Here is a 15,424-nt window from a genome sequence, read left to right as displayed (position 1 = left end):
CGCCTGGAAAGTGTATAGATGGCCTACATCTGAACTTGAAGGGCTGACCCACGCCGGAGGACTTTGGCGAGCTGCTGTCGGCAGCCCATGCCCCAGTAGAGATGGTGAACCGTGCAACCATATTTTAAACCTTATTTTTTACCTTTTTTATTTATTTTTGTAGATCTTGCACTGTACTGCTGCCACAAAACAGCAAATTTCACATCATGGAAGTCAGTGATAATAAATTTGATTATTATTCTGATTCTAACATAAAACTCCTTGCAAATGAATTAAAATCGAATTTAAAGTTCAAAGTTGAATGTAAATTTATTATCAAAGTATATATTTGTTACCATCCTCTATCCTGTGATTCATTCTCTTGCAGACATTTTCAGGAAAAATAAAGAAATATAATAGAACCTACAAAAAAAAATCATACACAGCAAAGACTGACAAGCAACCAATGTGGAAAAGAAGACACACTGTGGAAATAAAAGACAAAATACTGAGAACTTGAGTTGTAAAGAGTCTTTGAAGGTGAGTCTGTGGAACATGGAACATAGAAATTTACGGCCCATTACAGGCCCTTCAGCCCACAACGTTGTGCCGTCCAGGTAACCTGCTCTAGACACTGCCTAGAATTTCCTTACCGCACAGCCCTTTATTTTACTAAGCTTCATGTACCTATCGAAGAATCTCTTAAAAGACCCTATAGTATCCGCCTCGGTCACGATCACCGGCAGAGCATTCCACGCACCCACCACTCTCTGTGTGAAAAACATACCTCTGACATCCCCCATGTACCTACTTCCAAGCTCCTTAAGACTATTCCCCCTCGTGTTCATCATTTCAGCCCTGAGAAAAGGCCTCTGGCTATCCACACGATCAATACCTTTCATCAACTTATATACCTCTATCAGGTCACCTCTCATCCTCTGTCACTCCAAGGAGAAAAGGCCGAGTTCACTCAACCTGCTCTCATAAGGTATGCTCTCCAATCTAGGCAACACCCTTGTAAATCTCCCCTGAACTCTCTCTATAGTATCCACATCCTTTCTGTGGTGAGGTGACCAGAACTGAACACCAAGTGGGGTCTAACCAAGGTCTTATATAGCGGTAACATTACCTCACGGCTCCTGAGCTCATCCCAAGGCTGATGAAGGCCAACATACCATGCACCTTCTTGACAACACTGTCAATCTATGCAGCAGCTTTGAGTGTCCTTTGGACAAGGACCCCAAGATCTCTCTGATCCTCCACACTGCCAAGAGTCTTACCATTAATATCATATTCTGTCTTCAAATTTGACCTACTGAAATGAACCACTTACAGCCACTTCTCAGCCCAGTTCTGCATCTCATCAATGTTGTGCTGTAACCTCTGACAACCCTCAGCACCCCTAACTTTTGTGTCATCAGCAAACTTACTAACCCACCCTTCTACTTCCTCATCCAGGTCATTTATAAAAATCACAAAGAGGAGGTGACCCAGAACAGATCCCTGCAAACACCACTGGTCACCGACCTCCATGCAGAATACAAAACATCTACAACCACCCTTTGCCTTCTGCGGGCAAGCCAACTCTGGATCCACAAAGCAAAGATGTGGAACCATTTCAGTGTTGAGTTGAGTGAAGTTAACCTCATTAGTTCGGGAGCCTGATAGTTGTTGGGAAATAACCATTACTGAACCTGGTGATGTGGCTCCTGTACCTCCTGCCTGATTGTAGTAGTAAGAAGAGACCGTGACCTGGATGGTAGGGGTCCTTGACGATGGATGCAGCTTTCTTGTGGCATTGCTGTACTCAATGGTGGGGAAGGTTTTGCTCATGATGGACTGGGCTGTATTCACCACTTTCTGTAGACTTTTCCATTCCTGGGCATTGGTGCTTCTATACCAGGTGGTGTTGTAACCAGTCAGGATACTTTCCACTGTGCACCTATAGAATTTGTCAAAGTTTTTGGCGACATGGTGAATCTATGCAAACTTCCAAGAACATAGAGCCATTGTCATACCTTCTTTGTGATGGCAGTTGTGTGCTGGTCACACATATCAGACAGATCGTCTGATATGTTAATGCCATGGAATTCAAAGCTAATTAAAATATATACAGTACTGTGCAAAAGTTTGAGACATATATACCTAGAGCTAGGATGCCTAAGACATTTGCACGGTACTGTAATAATTTTATGTATGGCACTGTACTGCTGCCACTGCAAAAAGCAAACCATGACATATGTGGCACAGGTGAGTGATGATAAGCCTGATTCTGATATGGGTCTCTATTGTGGACTGAGAGTGGGAAGGAAGCTGGGAGAGGGGAATCATGGTTGGGAAAAGGAGAATGGAGAGAGGAAGGAGTGGGAAGCACCGGAGGGACATTCTGTAATGATCCATAAACCAATTGTTTGGAATCAAGCAACACACATCAAAGTTGCTGGTGAACACAGCAGGCCAGGCAGCATCTCTAGGAAGAGGTACAGTCGACGTTTCGGGCCAAGACCCTTCGTCAGGACTAACTGAAGGAAGAGATAGTAAGAGATTTGAAAGTGGGAGGGGGAGGGGGAGATCCAAAATGATAGGAGAAGACAGGAGGGGGAGGGATGGAGCCAAGAGCTGGACAGGCGGTTGGCAAAAGAGATATGAGAGGATCATGGGACAGGAGGCCCAGGGAGAAGGAAAAGGGGATGGAACCCAGAAGATGGGCAAGGGGTATAGTGAGAGGGACAGAGGGAGAAAAGGAAGAGAGAGAAAATGAATATGTGTATATAAATTAATAACGGATGGGGTACGAGGGGGAGGTAGGGCATTAGCGGAAGTTAGAGAAGTCAATGTTCATGCCATCAGATTGGAGGCTACCCAGACGGAATATAAGGTGTTGTTCCTCCAACCTGAGTGTGGCTTCATCTTTACAGTAGAGGAGGCCATGGATAGACATATCAGAATGGGAATGGGATGTGGAATTAAAATGTGTGGCCACTGGGAGATCCTGCTTTCTCTGGCGGACAGAGCGTAGGTGTTCTGCAAAATGATCTCCCAGTCTGCGTCGAGTCTCACCAATATATAGAAGGCCACATTGGGAGCACCGGACGCAGTATATCACCCCAGCCGACTCACAGGTGAAGTGTCGCCTCACCTGGAAGGACTGTCTGGGGCCCTGAATGGTGGTAAGGGGGGAAGTGTAAGGGCACGTGTAGGGGCATGTGTAGCACTTGTTCCGCTTACAAGGATATGTGCCAGGAGGGAGATCAGTGGGGAGGGATGGGGGGCCAAATGGACAAGGGAGTCCAGAAAGCGGGGTGGGGGGGGGAGGGAAAGATGTGTTTAGTGATGGGATCCTTTTGGAGGTGGCGGAAGTTACGGAGAATAATATGTTGGACCCGGAGGCTGGTGGGGTGGTAGGTGAGGACCAAGGGAACCCTATTCCTAGTGGGGTGGCGGGAGGATGGAGTGGGAGCAGATGTGCGTGAAATGGGGGAGATGCATTTGAGAGCAGAGTTGATGGTGGAGGAAGGGAAGCCCCCTTCTTTAAAAAAGGAGGACATCTCCCTCGTCCTGGAATGAAAAGCCTCATCCTGAGAGCAGACGCAGCGGAGACGGAGGAATTGTGAGAAGGGGATGGCATTTTTGCAAGAGACAAGGTGAGAAGAGGAATAGTCCAGATAGCTGTGAGAGTCAGTAGGCTTATAGTAGACATCAGTAGATAAGCTCTCCAGAGATAGAGACAGAAAGATCAAGAAAGGGGAGGGAGGTGTTGGAAATGGACCAGGTAAACTTGAGGGCAGGGTGAAAGTTGGAGGCAAAGTTAATGGAGTCAACAAGCTCAGCATGTGCAGGAAGCAGCACCAATGCAGTTGTTGCTGTAGCGAAGGAAAAGTGGGGGACAGATACCAGAATGGGTTTGGAACATAGATTGTTCCACAAAGCCAACAAAAAGGCAGGCACAGCTAGGATCCATATGGATGCCCATAGCTGCATCTTTAGTTTGGAGGAAGTGGGAGGAGCCAAAGGAGAAATTATTAAGAGTAAGGACTAATTCCGCAAGACAGAGCAAAGTGGTGGTAGAGGGGAACTGATGAGGTCTGGAATCAAATGATCTTTCCTGGTGTGTCAGGACTGGATGTCTATGCACCTGTACCAACCCCTGCCCCTGGCACTCCTTCTCTCCCACCTGTCCCACAGTCCTTCCGTGGCACCCCCCTCACCATTCCCGACATCCTTTGATCCCGCCAGATTTACAAACTTGCTCTCCACTCCACGTTGACAAATACAGTACTGTGCAAAAATCTCAGGTTTGAACCCCATAATTATAGGTTTAAAATGATGTAGTTTAACATACACACTGAAATAAGTTATTGTGGCGTAGGTAGCATTGTGTTGCCCTTAAGGCACTTATATGACTTTGTTGGGTCTATGCTTTAAATGATTTGTTTGTAACTACTTTCTAGTTAAGGTTAAAGGTTTATAATTAAGTTACAGTACAGCAAAGACAAATTCATTGTCTGTGGTATATCGCGGCATGTGATACAGTCCTCCGGTTTCGCCGCGTCTTGGGTGTAACCTCGGGTTCGGGAAGGTGTGAAGGCGGGTTCCGTGTGTGCAGCATGATCGTGGGGAGTTCCGTCTCTACCCACAAAGAAACATTATAGAAGCAACGCCGTAAGTTCATAAGAATGTATTTGAAGTAAAAATATTAACGCGGTTTCTGTTAAGGAGGTGGCGGTTGGGGCGGCGCGCGTGCCGGCTTTTCAATTTCAAACGCGGGATGGGCTCGGGCCCGGAGGTAGTTTGACGGGCCCCCCTCACCCGCTACTCGGGGCGGCTGGAGACTCTCGCTAAAAGGAGAGAGCGTGCCTGGTCTCCAGAATGAAACTGACGCTGTAGACGTTTGTAAACAACAGGAAATCTGCAGATGCTGGAATTTCAAGCAACACACATCAAAGTTGCTGGTGAACGCAGCAGGCCAGGCAGCATCTCTAGGAAGAGGTACAGTCGACGTTTCAGGCCGAGACCCTTCGTCTTCTGTACCTCTTCCTAGAGATGCTGCCTGGCCTGCTGTGCTCACCAGCAACTTTGATGTGTGTTACTGGCTCATGGACCTCTGGTTTCTTTCCCCTGAAGTCAATAATCAGCTCTTTGGTCTTGCTGACATTGAGTAAGAGGCTGTTGTTACAGCACCACTCAGCCGGATTTTCAGTCTCCCTCCTGTATGCTGACTCATCACCACCTTTGATTCAGCCTGCAACAGTGGTGTCAACAGCAGACTTGATTATGACATTGTAGTGGTGTTTCACCACACAGTCACAAGTGTAAAATGAGTAGAGCCGGGGGCTAAGCACACAGCCTTATGGTGTACCTTTGCTGATGGAGATTGTGGAGGAGATGTTGTCACCAATCTGAACCGACTGAGGTTTGCAAGTGTAAAGATGAAGCCACACTCAGGTTGGAGGAACAACACCTTATATTCCGTCTGGGTAGCCTCCAACCTGATGGCATGAACATCGACTTCTCTAACTTCTGCTAATGGCCCACCTCCCCCTCGTACCCCATCCGTCATTTATTTATTTATATATACACATTCTTTCTCTCCTTTTTCCCCCTCTGTCCCTCTGACTATACCCCTTGCCCATCGTCTGGTTTTTTCCCCCTCCCCCTTTTCCTTCTCCCTGGGCCTCCTGTCCCATGATCCTCTCATATCCCTTTTGCCAATCACCTGTCCAGCTCTTGGCTCCATCCCTCCCCCTCCTGTCTTCTCCTATCATTTCAGATCTCCCCCTCCCCCTCCCACTTTCAAATCCATTACTCACTCTTCCTTCAGTTAGTCCTGACGAAGGGTCTCGGCCTGAAACGTCGACTGTACCTCTTCCTAGAGACACTGCCTGGCCTGCTGCATTCACCAGCAACTTTGATGTGTGTTGCCTGTATATGTTTGTATTTTTTTTATCAACAGTTTTCACCATACGATGTTAATGTGGAAGAGTGAACAGTAAATGATTAACCTTACTACGACTCTGTCTTCATCAGCTCCGGTTTAACTTGGTGTTTAGTCAGAGTTTCAACACACTGCACGAGAACACTACAAGCAGGAATGCGCTCTTTTTCCCAGGCAGGACCTCGAGGGCATAGGTTTCAGGTGAGAGGGGAAAGATTTAATAGAAACTCGAGGGGGAACTTTTTTACACAAAGATTGCTATGTACTGTCTATGGAATAAGCTGCCCAAGCAAATGGTTGAGGCAAATACAGGGGAGACACAACAGTGTAGCAGTTAAAGTAATGCTTTACAGTGCCACTGATCAATTGGTGGAATGGGGTTCAATTCATGAGACCATAAGACCATAAGACGTAGGATCAGAATTAGGCCATTTGGCCCATTGAGTCTGCTCCGCCATTCAATCATGGCTAATTGAATCCCCTCATCAGCCCTACTCTCCGCCTTCTCCCATAACCTTTGATGCCATGTCTAATCAAGAACTTATCAAGCTTTGCCTTAAATACATCCAATGACCTGGCCTCCACAGACGCCTATGGTAAGAAATTCCACAAATTCACCACCTCTGGCTAAAGTAATTTCTCTACATCTCTGTTTTAAATGGACGCCCCTCTATCCTGAGGCTGTGCCCTCTTGTCTTAGATTCTCCCCCCATGGGAAACACCCTTTCCACATCTACTCTGTCTAGGCCTTCCAACATTTGAAAGGTTTCAGTGAGATCCCTCTCTATTCTTCTAAACTCCATGTCACCGTGTGGGTTTTGTCTGGGTGCTCTGGTTTTCTCCTACGTTCCAAAAACGTAAGGGATAGGGTTAGTGAGTTGTGGGCCTGCTCTTTTGGTGCTGGAAGCATGGTGACACTTGCAGGCTGTCCCCCCGCCGTGCACTGTTTTAATTGTTAACACAAATTTATTTATTTATTGAAATTTCAGGATCAGGTTTAATATCACCAGCATATGTCATGAAATTTGTTTACTTTGCCACAGCAGTGCAATGCAATACATGATAAATATAGAAAAAACCCTGAACTACACTAACTATATATATGTATATTAAACAGCTAAGTAATGCAAAAACAGAAATAAATAAAAGAATTGAAGTCATGGGTTCAATGTCCATTTAGGAATTGGATGGCAGTGGGGAAGAAGCTGTCCCTCATTAACAAAGAGTTTGAGGGGGTTAAACAGAAATATAGTCTAAGGTCATGTCAGGGTCTCTCAGGTTGGTTCAAGTACCTGACGGCAGTGGGGAAGAGGCTGTTGTGAAACCTTGAGGACCTCATTTCACAACTAAATTGAACAGGGAACTGAGGTTGCCTGAATTGAAAAAGACAGATCAAATGGGATAATTGGCATCAGTATTGTAGATCGGGGGACTGTTTTGTTGAGCACCTTTGCTCCATCCGCAACAGGCAGGATTTCATGGTGACCAACTATTTTAATTCCTCTCCCCATTCCCATTCCGAAATGTCGGTCCATGGCTTCCTCTACTGCCACAATGAGGCCACTCTCAGTCTGGAGGTGGAATTCCTCATGTTCTATCTGCGTAGTCTCCAACCTGATGGCATGAACATCAATTTCATTAACTTCTATCAATTTCTCACCCTCCTCCTTCTCTGTTTTTCATTCCCAATTCTGGCCCTTCTCACTTCTTCCTTTCTCCTCACCTGTCTATCCTCTCCCTCTGCTGCACTTTCACCTTCCCTTTCTCCCATGTTCCATTCTCCTTTCTATCAGATTACTTCTTCTTCAGCCCTTTACCTTTTCCACCTATCACCTCCCAGTTTCTCACTTCATGCTCCCTCCCCCACCCTCCTACCTTCCCCCTCATGTGGCTTCACCTATCATCTACCAGTTTATCGATCTTCCTGTCTCCCCCACCTTTTTATTTTGGCTTCTTTCCCCTTCCTTTCCAGTCCTGATGAAGGGTCATGGCCCGAAAGTTCAACTGTTTGTCCCCTTCATAGAGGCTGACTGACCTGCTGAGTTCCTACAGCATGTTGTGTGTTTTACTCTGGAGTGCCAGCATTTGCAGAATCTATTGCGTTTGTCATTAACAGTATTTATTTCAGCTTCAAAGATATGTGGCAATAATCTTTGAAATGATAGTCTTGTACCAATGCTTGGTATGGGTGCATCCAAATTTATAGAGTCATAGAGCACTGCAGTACAGAAATAGGCCCTTCAACCCATCTAGTCCATACTGACCTGTTTTTCTGCCCAGACCTGTTGACGTGCACCTGTACCATAGTCCTCTATATAATTTCCAAACTTCTCTTCAATCTTGCAATCAAACGTGTATCCACCACTTCCACTGGCAGCTTGTTCCACACTCGCACCTCCCTCTGAATGAACAGGAACCCCCCCTCAGGTCCCCCTTAAATATTTCACCTTTCACCCCAGGCGGCACAGCAGCTTAACAATGTCCGTGAGCCAGGTTCAGCTCCTGCCACTGCCCGTAAGGGGTTTGTATATGCTCACTGTGATTGCGCAGGTTTCCTCCAGGAGCTCTGGTTTCTTCCCACAGTCCAACTACGTGCCGCTTGGTAGGTTCATTGTTCATTGTAAATTGTCCTGTGATTAAACTAGGATTAAACTGGGGCATTGCTGGATGGCATGGCCTATTCTGTGCAGTATCTTAATAAATAAATAAGTAACTGAATTAATTCATCTATAACCTCGAGTTCTAGCCTCAGTCAACTTCTGGTAAAAAGCCTGCTTACGTTTACCCTATTTATACCCCTGATAATTTTGTATACCTCTATCAAATCTCCCCTCATTCTCTTGCTCTCCAGGGAATAATGTCTGAACATATACAACATTTCCCTATGGCTCAGGTCCAACATCCATCTCATTTTCTCTATACTCTTTCAATATTATTTTTCCTGCAGGTAGGTGACCAGGACTGCACACAATACTCAAAATTTGGCCTTACCAACATTCTATACATCTTCAACATGAGCAGTATGATTGGAGCTACTTCTTTTAGTTCAAGATTTCTGTGACAGATTTTAAGAATTCAACAGGAAAATATTGAGCCTCATCTGCCTCATCTCTAGTCAATTTACCATTTGGATGTGGGTAGTTGGGATATAAATCTCCATTTACAATGGGCCTGTTCATTTAATCTATGAAGAAGGAAGTCCAATCAAGTTGAAAAATGATCTGTTCACACTAACATCGAAGTGTCTGAGTCATTTACTTCAGGAACAAGTAACCGGCATGGATGTGTAGAGTGGACAGCTGGAGACTTTTTCCCTGGGCACAAATGGCTATGAGAGGCCATCATTTTAAAATGTTTGGAGGAGAGTATAGCGGGTTGGTTCTTTAAACAAAGAGTGGTGGATGTGTGGTATGCACCGTCAGGGATGGTGGTAGAGGCAGATACATTTGGGACACTTAAGAAACTCTTAGATTGGCATATGGATATTAGATTAAATGGAGGGCTATGTAGGAGGGAAGGGTTACATTGATCTTTTTTTAAATTCAACTTTTTATTATTATTTATTCTTATTTTACAAAGCAGCACAGCATTTCACAGAGCAGATACAGTACAGCATATTTACACAGCCATCCCATGACAGGAAAACGAATAAAACTTAGAAAGAAGCTCTAATTTAAGTTTAAATTAACATACAACCAGAATTGATCCCACACATCTTGCACTTTTCCCTCACTGTTAATTCTTCCCAACATGTGTTCATATGATGAAATCTTAATCATTTCCTCAGTCCATTCCTTCACAGTGGGACATCTGGGTTTTTTCCAGTTTTGCAATATAGTCCTTGCAACTGTGATGAGACCCACCTTTAAGATAGTAGATTTGTCATTGTTTACATTAGGTATCATTGTCCTATCACCCAGGAGACAAAGCCATGGGCACAAGGGCAGTGCGGAACCCAACCAATTCCCCAACAGATCAAGAAGTTTATACCAAAATGGACGGACCATGGAACACTCCCAAATCACCTGGAGTATTGTGTGCAGTTTTGGTCCCCTAATCTGAGGAAAGACATCCTTGCCATAGAGGGAGTACAAAGAAGGTTCACCAGATTGATTCCTGGGATGGCAGGACTTTCATATGAAGAAAGACTGGATGAACTGGGCTTGTACTCGTTGGAATTTAGAAGATTGAGGGGGGATCTGATTGAAACGTATAAGATCCTAAAGGGATTGGACAGGCTAGATGCAGGAAGATTGTTCCCGATGTTGGGGAAGTCCAGAACGAGGGGCCACAGTTTGAGGATAGAGGGGAAGCCTTTTAGGACCGAGATTAGGAAAAACTTCTTCACACAGAGAGTGGTGAATCTGTGGAATTCTCTGCCACAGGAAACAGTTGAGGCCAGTTCATTGGCTATATTTAAGAGGGAGTTAGATATGGCCCTTGTGGCTATGGGGGTCAGGGGGTATGGAGGGAAGGCTGGGGCGGGGTTCTGAGTTGGATGATCAGCCATGATCATAATAAATGGCGGTGCAGGCTCGAAGGGCCGAATGGCCTACTCCTGCACCTATTTTCTATGTTTCTATGTTTCTATGTGAAAATATGTGCCCACCTCATTTTTACATTTCCAGCATAAATTATTATCAACAAGCTCCATTTTGTACAGTTTAGTTAGTGTCCAATAATATCTGTGTACTATCTTATACTGAATAAATTTCTCTCTTGCTTCCCTAATATGTCTACCCACATTTGATAAAATATTTGACCACTCATTATCTTCAATATCGCTTCCAAGATCCTTCAAAACTGCTTTGAGATTGCTACACGATTCACCCACAGAGTGCTTGAACATTTTATGAAACACTGATGCTTTATAAACTTCCTGTGGTAATGTAAAGTATTCAGTTAAAAAGTTACTTTGTGGGTCACCGTTCTTAAATATGCTACTAATGCAATGTCTTATTTGTAAATACTTCCAAAAATTCCCTTTATCTACAAAGTTATGTTTCTTCTGCAAATCCACATATGACATAAAAATCCCGTTCTCATAGAGATCACCTACTGTATTAACACCTTTAATCTTCGATTCTTTCCAGTACACCATTCTTTTCCCAATGCATATCTCAGGGTTATTCCAGAGCGAGGAGTATAACTGGTTTAAATGTGACATTCTACAGGCTTTATGAATTGAACTCCACACACTCCTTAAGTGAAATAGTATAGGATTTAGATTAGTCTTGTTTTCCACATGTTGTGAGAGGATGTTTGCAGCCAGGCTCCATTCTGTAATTACCCAATCTAAATCAACATCAGCCTTGTCTCAATGTTTAACTAACTTGGTCATTTCAAAGGATAATTTATATGCCCTGGCGTCTGGTAGACTGAGCCCACCCATGTCCCTGGACATACACATCTTACTCATTTTAATTCTGGGCTTCTTCTTATCCCAAATTATCCCACTGATAATTTTGTTATATTGCCTGTAGATCAAATCTGATATATTTAAAGGAAGCATCATAGAAAGATAGTTAAACTGAGGTGCTATGACCATCTTAACTACATTGACTTTACCCCAGAGTGACAGTTTCAGTGCCTCCCACTTATCCAGATTATTTCTTATCCTACTCAATAATGGATCATAATTTAAAGTGATTATTTCATCCAAATTCTGACCAGAGTTTGATCCCTAGATACTTCATTCCAACTGGCACTCACCTGAAATTAAACTGAGATACTGAATTTGAATAACACAATTTTGACATTGGCATTGCCTCAGATTTATTGCAGTTGATTTTATAACCAGATACCTCAGAATATAATTGAATTGTTTTCATTAGTGGGGATAAGGAATTAGAAGGGTCACTAATCAGTAATAAAATATCATCAACATATAGCATCAGCTTATGCTCCTTTCCGCCTCCCTTCACCTCTCTAATATTTGGATCGGCTCTAATCATGATTGCCAACGGTTCCAAAAAAATCATAAATAACAGTGGTGGGGGGGCAGCCTTGGCGTGTACCCCTTGAAATGTTGAAAAATAGGGATATGATACCATTTGTAATAACTGCAGTTTTTATACAAAATTCTAATCCATGACTTAAAGATAGAGCCAAACCCAAAGAATGATAAGGCTGTGGTTAAAAATCTCTACTCAACCCTGTCAAAGGCCTTTTCGGCATCCAGGGAGATGGCAATAACTGGGACACTACTTGAGGAGTTCAGCCACATTAAGTGCAGTAATCTCCTTAAATTATCAGTTGGGGATCTGCCTTTAATGAAGACAACCTGGTCAGTATTAATTATAGATGGTCGACGTTTTGGGCCGGAACCCTTCGTCAGGAATCAACCTGACGAAGGGTTCCGGCCGGAAACGTCGACTGATCTTTTCCACGGATGCTGCCCGACCTGCTGAATTCCTCCAGCGTGTTGTGAGTGAATATCTCAGAAACTGCTGATTTCCTGGGATTTTTGTGAACAACTGTCTCCAGAGTTTATAAACAATGGTGTAAAGAACCAAAAAAAATCCAGTGAGTGGCAGCTCTGTGTGTGAAAATGCCCTGTTCATCAGAGAAGTCAGAGGAAGATGGCCAGACTGGTTCAAGCTGACAGGAAGGTGACAGTAACTTAAATAACCACACGTTGCAAGAGTGGTATGCAGAAGAACATCTCTGAATGCACAACATGTCGAACCTTGAAGTGGATGGGCTACAGTAGCAGAAGACCATGAACACACATTCAGTGGTCACTTTATAGGTACAGGATCTATCCAATAAAGTGGCTACTGAGTGTATATTCTAGGGATATCAAAACCATGGCTGGTGTGGGTAATCATTGATACCCCGAGTATTCACTCCTCTTGGAAGTTTTCATGTTTTATTGCTTTACAACATTACAGGAAACATTACAGAATGACAGGAAATGGTGGGGGAGTCCAAGACCAGAGGACACAGCCTCAAAATAGAGGGGTGTTCTTTTAGAACAGAGACAAGGAGGAATTTCTTTAGCCAGAGGGTGGGAATCTATGGAATTCATGGCAACAGGTGGCTGTGGAGGCCAAGTCATTGGGTATATTTAAGGCAGAGTTTGATAGTCAGGGCCTGAAGGGATACGGGGAGAAGGCAAGGAGATTGGGGCTGAGAAGGAAAATGAATCAGCCATGATGAAATGGCAGAACAGACTTGATGGGCCAAATGGCCAAACTCTGCTCCTATGTCTTATAAGCAGCAGTGGAAGTTGCCGTGAGGTAAGGGTTAAAGATAATGACCAGGGAAGGATAAACAAGAGAAAATCTGCAGATGCTGGAAATCAAATTAATAACATACAAAATACATTTTGTGTGTATTCTAGGCAAGGATTGTTTAGGGAGAGAGTGCAGCCAGCCCAGGCGACTGAGACCTTTGAAGAGCGTAGCTTCCCTTTGCACAGTAAGGGGCCGGAGCTATTTAACATACCTAGACAAGATAAGGATTCTGGGATTGCATTTAGTATTGTTTAGTTACTCTACTGATTCTGAAGTGTTATTGGCCTTTGACGTGTGCCTGATTCCATTACAGCGTGGGCAGGGATAGAAAACTGACCACACAAGTGAATGAAGTTTGCACTACAAGGGCTCGACAGAAAGGGAGCCATAGTTACCATGTGACTCCAGGAACTGGACACTGCTGGCAAACCTGAAGGGAATGAAAAATTCCACTGGGACATCACAAAAATGAGCACTGGTATTTCCCTGGATCCGTCTTGAGAAAGCAGAAGGTTTGACTGGTTGGAATTCATGTGGGGGAGCGTGGTGGGGAAGTGGCGAGTGGGTGGAGCGCTGGAAGGCAGCTGATCTATATAGATCAGCATGGCACCAAGTTGAGACTTCCCTTGTGGTCACAACTCAGTTTTAGTTGTTTTTTAGTGTCCTTTTTGGGTTCATGGGGATGGTTTTGGGGACAGAAAGGAGTGTAATTATGGGGGCAATGGGAAAATTATTTCTTTTGTGTTTCTTGATCTCTATACTGGTGTAAGGGGGTTTCGTCTTTATGTTACTGCGTAGGCTAATTAAATTGGCTTCTTTGTTATAGAAACATAGAAACATAGAAAATAGGTGCAGGAGTAGGCCATTCGGCCCTTCGAGCCTGCACCGTCATGGCTGATCATCCAACTCAGAACCCCGCCCCAGCCTTCCCTCCATACCCTATGTTATACTTGGGAATGCTTCTTTGTTATGTTAAACGCTGAGAAAGTTTTGCGCTAGCAGCTTGTTTTGGGTTAGGCGGTGATGTGAAGATGCTACGAACCAATTGGGATAGTTGTTATGATTTTGGTGTATCTGGAAGATTTGTATGCACAAGGTTTTGAGGGGAGAAGGCGGGAGAGAGACACAGAGGATGGACCAGGTGCTGTGATGTCCGCTAACGGGGTTGGACCCCGAGGAGGGCGTTCGACGAGGAGACGGAGGTGGACTCGTGTGGAGCGTCTGGTTGACCACCGTTGTTGGTCCCAGGCGGCTGGTCAAGGTGGTCCGAGGGGTCGCAGGGTGACGAAGAAGGGTCCTGAACTCCAACTGTTGTGCACGAAGAGATTGAACTTTGATAAGTGTGGCGCCTTTTATTTTCCTTTTATATTTTATTCTCTATTAATTATATAGTTCCAGTAATATCTATAAACTCTAAATCATTTAATCGTATCTGGTGTATTGTCTGTTATTTGGGCAGGGTGGGGTACATCACACAGTATCCACACAAACTAATTACCCAGTTTGGCGGGGCCGAGGGCTGTTTCCCTAGATGACAGCGAGCTGAGCGACCCCGAGGGTGGCCAGGGGGGCTACACTGGAGATCCAGTATCACTTGGCCATGCCACTTTGATCTAGCCCACACCTTCATTAACCCAGTCCATCACCACTTGCATTTATTCAGATCTTTCTCCTTCTTACATCTATAAAAGATTTAGGTTTATGAATATGCTAAGGATTAGTGGGAGTGGTGGAGCTGGATTATAAAGAATGCATGCTCAAGTTTGTGGGATGTAGGACAGAGTTTGTGGGGGTGTGCATCACAATTAGTATTGGTCAGTTACTTAACTGATTAACTTTACTTTGGTTATGAGTGAGGGGGAACGACCTACCAAGGTGAGCCACACTGACCTGGTGTCTGGCACTGAGTCTGGAGCTATGGTTCAGAAGAGAAGAAACGTGAAGAGGACTGCAGTGGTAATAGAAGGTTCTGTAGTTAGATGAACAGGGACAAGGTTCTGTGAACGTGATAGAGACACATGGATGATACATTGCCACCCAGGTGCCAGGATCAGGAAAGTCTCTGACTGGGCCCATGGCTTTCTCAAGGGGGACCAGAAGTCTTGGTACATATTGACACCTGAAAAACAGGACCTCCAAAATAGTGATCTCTGGATTGCTGCCTTGCCATGCACCAGTGAGGTATGAATAGGATGATTTGGCAGATGAATGTATGGCTGGTGAACTGGTTCAGAGGGCAGGGCTTCAGATTTATGGATCTTTGGGATCTCTT

General features: G+C 44.5%; 1 long non-coding RNA gene across 1 annotated transcript; it reads left to right on the top strand.

Annotated features, from left to right (window-relative positions):
• The first annotated feature begins 218 nt into the window (after positions 1–218).
• On the top strand, positions 219–14,569 carry LOC140206258 (uncharacterized). Its single transcript, XR_011888101.1, has 3 exons — positions 219–519; positions 6,007–6,115; positions 13,466–14,569. It is a non-coding gene; the product is annotated as an uncharacterized lncRNA (long non-coding RNA).
• The last annotated feature ends 855 nt before the right edge of the window (positions 14,570–15,424 follow it).

The sequence above is a fragment of the Mobula birostris genome, chromosome 12 (genome assembly GCF_030028105.1).
Source record: "Mobula birostris isolate sMobBir1 chromosome 12, sMobBir1.hap1, whole genome shotgun sequence".
Taxonomy (NCBI): Eukaryota; Metazoa; Chordata; class Chondrichthyes; order Myliobatiformes; family Myliobatidae; genus Mobula; species Mobula birostris.
This window is presented reverse-complemented; position numbering and strand designations above follow the sequence as displayed.